Below are 6,040 nucleotides of genomic sequence, written 5' to 3'. Positions count from 1 at the left end.
AGTCCATATCCCCAAAGCAAGTAAGCCATGCTCAGAGAGGTCCAGGAAAGTCTTACATCTTATTACTGAATTCTCATCCTGTCAGGAGCAACTTTCGGTGCTCAGCTCTCATTTTCACCAAACAGCTGTTCGCTCACTCCTTCAACATCAACAAAAGACTCCCCCATTTCCCCTGTAAGAAACCTCAAGGGTCCCCAATCATTAGAAATTCTGTCCCACATCCAACCTAAATTCTCAAGATCCACCTCACTGCAAATGTCTTATAGGCGATCGGTGTCTTGCCTTTCCTTAAAACCCTTCACTGCTCTGCTCCTCTTCCCCCTCACCCCGCTCCCCCACCCGCCACCCCCCACTATAAGGCAAAATGTAAAGTCCTTGGAGGAGCACCGATGTCCTGCAGGATCTCAAAGACCCTGCGCCTGTACGGAGCCTCGCCTCCTGCTACTATCCCCGCCTGCACCCAGCACCAGAGCCAAAGCCAGCTCCTGGCTGCAGAACACAGACTGCTCCCTTGATGATGCTTCCTTTGCCCTAGAGCGCTTTGAAATTTCTGTTCCCTAGCTGGAATGGCTTTCATCTCCTCTTTGCGTACCTCCCTGACAGGCTCCTATTTATTCTTTAAGTCCCAGATGAGGTCACCTCCTCCGGGAAGCTTTCCTTCATCCTCCAGGCATAGTAAGTATTCCTGTGGCTGTTTGTACAGGTCCCTCTCCTAACACCATTTACATCGTCTATCGACGTCTATCTCTTCCACTAGTCTCTTCAAGAGAAGAGGCAGTTTCATTCATCTTTGTAACTCCGGCACCTTAGTCCAGCACGTGGCAAGGAATAAAAGAAATAACAATAGCTAACAATCATTCAGGGTTCATTTCATACTAGGCACCACACAAACCACTTTCTATGTATTTTATTCACAGCAACCCCACCAGAAGGGTATTATTATCATCCCCATTTTATTGATGTGGAATCTGAGGCTCAGAGTGGCGAGGCAACTTGCCCAAGGTCGCACAGTGAATCATGGCACATGCAATTTGGTCTCAGTCGGTCAGGCTCCAGAGCTCATGGTCTTTACCACTGTCCTCTATAGAGCTTGTTAGATGGATGATGGAATTAGCGAATGTACAACTTAATTACTCCTTGGTGGGAATTGCCTAGAATCACCTCTTTGTCGACACCTTCTTCTTCCTCAGTGTCAATCTCATCTTTCTATCCTCCTTGTTATCTTCATCAGCAAGCGTTCTTTGCAGGAAACTAGTAACTAGTGTTGGCCTGTCACAGGGATCAGGACATCATTCCTGGGTTCCTTCTGCTTTAGTAGAATAAATCTTGGGATTCAGACTGTTCTCGTTCAAATCCTGGCTCTGCCACTTCTTACCTGTGTGATCTTGGGCTTGTCACTTAACCTCTGAGAATCTTTGGGCAAGTTGTTTAATCTCTCTAAATCTTAGTTTTACATACTGGGGCTAGGAATGGTACCTGCCACTGAGGACTGTTAGAAGATTCATTGGGGTACATATGCAAAGGCCTAGCCCATAGTAATGGCTTGGTTCACATTAGCTAGTGAGCTAAGGTCCAAGGGGAGACAGTGTTATTAGAGGAAGGTGAATTTCCTGGTTCAGACTTCTCTTCATTCTGCCAAGAGGGCAAGAGACGTGGCTACCTGGTCATGACCTCGATGAGGGGAGAGGGTTATCACGCAGTGTGGAATTCTTTTACTCAAACTGATTGGAGTTGGGTGAAGCCATCCCCTCCCTCTGATTACTCCAGGAAGACCTCCAGAGGCACTTTGAGAATGATGGAGGTAATGTCCAAGAGATGGTCCAGAGGGCTGAGGATTGAGGACGCAGGAAGGAGGCAAGGGTGCCGAGGCCTGTGGGGCCACTACAAGCTCTGGCTGACTCTCCCCTGGATGGCCGCCTGCCCCAATCTCCACCTCCCCCACAGTGCAGTGGGTGCTCTACGAAAACCTGGAGGTGACCCCTACCACATCCCAGCCTCATGCCTTGCTTCTTGGCCCTGGGACAGAGTGTTGTTGGCACTATTCCCCCAGCAGGGGTGGGGGGGGGCGGGTAGTGGTTGGGGGGGACAAGAGGACAGAGAATGAGAAGAGGGGACCTTTGTCCAAGCCCCCAGTGACAACCACTCCTCGGGTCAGGGCCAGGCCGAGCGGCCAGTGCGCAGCCCCCTCCCTTAGCCCTTCCCTGCCCCATGAGGAATGTGTCCTCTGAGGCTCACCAGCTTGGTAGCAGGCTCCAGTTCACAGAGGGGGCTGTGTCCTGCCACCCATCCCCTCTGAAGCCCCCATTGTCAGGCAGGGTTTGGGGGCAGGCTGGGGGCATGTCTAAAAGGCCTAATGTTCTCAGAGGTGGGAAGGCCGAGGGGCCGCCCGGAAGGACTAGGCCAGGGGACACCTGGCTCTTCTCTGCCTCTCTGCATGGAATCCTGGTTGGCCGGAAAGAAGGCTTCCCAGGAAGTGGGACAGTTATCGGGCATCCTCTGTATTTGCCTGCCTTGTGCTGAGCTGTTCTCCAAGCCTGGCAGACAGGCTAGAGGGGATTAAAAACAAACAAACAAAAAGCAGGTGGATAAAATACTACAAGCTAATTTGGTAAAGTTTTAGGGCGGGCCAGGCACCATGCTGTGGGTTTTACAATCATCACACCCACCTTGAAGCTGTGATTATTATCGTCATCTCTGTATTGCAGATGAGGAAATGAGGCACAAGGATGTTAGGTCACCTGCCCAAGGTGACACAGTCAATAAGGGGTAGAGCCAGCTGAACTCAGGCAGGTTAGTTGCAGAGCCCATGTCTGCAATGACTATGTGAACCAGGGACGGAAGGATGCTTTTGGGGAACAGTTATGGGAAAGGTAAAAGAGGCCCATTATTGCCTGGAGCCAGCCCCAGAGGTACCTCCAACGACCCCAGAGGTCTCCCAATGACAGCTGAAAACACTGTTTTAAATCTTCTCCCAGGATCCGGCCTTCAGTTGGGTCTCTAACCCATGGTTTTGATTGCTTTGGTCTGGGCCCACTGGGATCAAAGGACAATGGGACTCGTCTGCACACCCTTCCCCCCCCCTTACTGCAGCTTACCAGCTTCCACCAAAGGCCCCTCCAAGCTGGGTGGAAAGTACTAGTGCATTTTTTTCCTGGGGCATGAGGCCAGCATTGCTGGAGGAAATAAAGGCCCTGAAAGGAAAGCACAAGATGTCACTGATGGTTTTGATAAAAGCACCAGTACTCACTCATTGAACCATGTGTGGTACTTCTCAAAGCGACCTTCCAAAAAGTCTCCTAATGTTTTTGGAAACTCCTCCCATGGGCCAACTTAGAGCTAGCAGCTCAGGCCTCTGGCTTTCCTGGAGGAAGGCAAAACTTCCTGCTGTGAGGAGTGAACTTGAGTTTAGGGGACAGCCAGGAGCCACCTGAGTCCAGTGGGATGAGTAGGAGATGCCTCCCTCCATTTGGGCAGGTGAGCATCATTCAGCACAGAGCCGTGGAGCAGGCATTCACCCAGGGCGCAGTGCCAGGCTGGGTGGCCATGGGAGTGGCCCGAAAGTGAACAATGGATTCAGGACCATCATTTGGAGGGGAAGAAAAACACCCATTCCTGAGCAGTCCAAAGCAATGTGGACACCACATGTGGGGCCTCCCACAGGGCAGGACTTCTCTGTACAAGGAGCTCTAGGACAGGACGAAGAGCAGAAGTGTCACCATGAGGTTCAAAATCCATCCTAGAGATTATCTCCAAAGTATGGGGAGGGACTTACAAAATCCAGGATGGCTTCCCGGAGGAGGCAGGCTTTGCCTTGGCCTTAAAAGGATGAGTAGGATTTGAACAGAGTTCAATAGAAAAGGGACTCTAGGTAGAGGGGACAAGCTAGTTGGTACCATTTTCATTAACATAAGTCAATAAAGAAAATAAACCCTAGCCTAGAATAGTTGCCACGGGCGGGTAGGAGGTGGTCTAAAGTCACATTTAAAGTTCTGGCTGAGAAGTTAGACCTGAATTTGCATCCAGCCTCAGTCATTTACCAGCCGTGTGGCCTTGTGACTAATCTCTCTCAGCCTCAGTTTGTCATCTGTAAAATGAAGATAGTAATAGTGCCTTCCTCATAAGATTTTTGAGCATGAAACAAATTAAGTTCTGAGAAGCAGGTGCTCAGTGATTGGCTCGTGCATGGTAAGGGCCCAACCTGAGTCAGTTCTTACGATAATGGTACCATCATCTTCTTAAGAAGCTCCTAAAGGGTCTAGAAAGGTTAGTTCTCAAAAAGAGGTCCCCAAGCTACTGTGAGTCATGGGGACCATGTAAGATTCCCCTTGCCCTGCTTCCCAATAGGGCTGTTGAAGAAGGGGATGACCTTTTTGGGTTCCATCCTCAGCAAATGGTCCCCATGGAGGATTCCTCTTTTTGATCAGTTATCATAAAGACCTATGGATTCTTCTAAAACGATTCTCCCCCCTTCTCCTCTCCATATCCAACACCAAAGCAGCAGCCAAATGTTCTCCCTGCCTTGGTCTCTTCTCTCACCAAACTTCATCCTCCCATGGCCCCCAGAGGTCAGATGACATCTCTCCCCAGCTCACAAACCTTCCATGGCTTCCAGTGCCTGGAGAATAAAACCCAACTCCTTAGCCTGGCACCTCCCCTGCCTGCCTTTCCAGCCTCCTCTCCCATCACCTGCATGCCAGACCCTCCAGTCCCACTGGGCCAGCCACCTCCAGGTCCCTGAACAAGTTTTGTAAAACCATGCCTTAGAGCCTTCTTTTTACAAGCAGCCCTGCTTTTCCCTTTGTCTGAAACATCCTTTCTCCCTTCTCTGATGGTTAAATCGTATACATGCTTCAAGGCCCAGCCCAGACATCTCCTCCTCTCTGGAGCCCTCCCAGACTCTATTCCCCTGCAGGGACCATGGCTTGCTTATGGCTGTCTTCTTCTATAACTGGGTGCGGAATATAGTTGAAAGCTGGGCCACACTCTGCAGCTGCCCAGAGGACTGTTGGGGACCACCCTGGGGGCAGAGATTGGTGCTGACAGAGGCTCTACCCCACAGTGCCCTGGAATAGAGCAGGGTGGGGCTGCAGAAACCTCCACAGAGCCTGGCATGGATGCCAGCAGCAGCCCGGATAGAGCCCAGGCAGCGGTGTTGGCACAGACTCCGCTGCCGGAGATGAGGGTGAGACAAACAGCAATTAGCCAGGCACAGGCTGGGCTCTCAAGGCTAATTACCAATTAGATGGGGCTGGGTGATTAGCGACATGAAAGAGACAGTCAGCAAATAGTCGCTGGCGTGGCAAAGTGGAAGGTGGGGGAGTGAGACGGAGTAGAGGGGGCTCTGTTTCTGCTAACAGGCCTGGCGTCCTAGTGGTTAGTGTAGTACTGTTATGAGGACAGGGTTTTCAGCAATGGAGGGGCTGGCCTCTTAGGGGGACTATGGCAGATATGCCTTCTTTTCGATTCCCAGAATCATCTTCAGAGTAGGGCTCATAGCCTCTGTTTGGCCTCTGTTTCGAGGTGGTGTCAGGGTGACTGGTGATGAATGCTTTAATACCTTTGGCCAGGTGAACCCAGGAAGACCTCGGAGTGGTTTGGAGCCTACATCCAGTGGGATGTGCTTGTGTCTGGAGCTTTGCTCGGCATGGCCAGGCTGAAGGAGGGAGGGAGGGAGGGAGGGAGAGGGCTGACAGCTTCCTTCCTCCCATCTCTGGCTCAGCAATTCTTCCCTCTCTGTCTCCTCTATCTCCCTCTCCCTCCCCTGCACCCTTCCCCTCTTCCCTCTGCTCATTTGCTCCTTTTCTTTCTTTCCCCCTCCCTCTCCGGTCTCTCTCTCCACCGCTTACTTCTCAGGCTTTCTGTCTCTGTCTCTCTCAGGGTCTCGCTCTCCCTCCCTCCCTGAACTCACACACCCCACACATCCCTGCTTCCTTTAGGGTGGGGCATCCACCAGCACAGGAAGGATTGAGATTAGACAGATACAATGACTTCCTGACAACCAAGGCCAGGACACTCTAAGGTGAGCTGTCCCCGGGTCGGA

Source organism: Pteropus alecto, unplaced genomic scaffold, assembly GCF_000325575.1.
Source record: "Pteropus alecto unplaced genomic scaffold, ASM32557v1 scaffold98, whole genome shotgun sequence".
NCBI classification, from domain to species: Eukaryota; Metazoa; Chordata; class Mammalia; order Chiroptera; family Pteropodidae; genus Pteropus; species Pteropus alecto.
The sequence above is the reverse complement of the archived record's forward strand: the minus strand, read 5'-3'. Positions refer to the sequence as shown.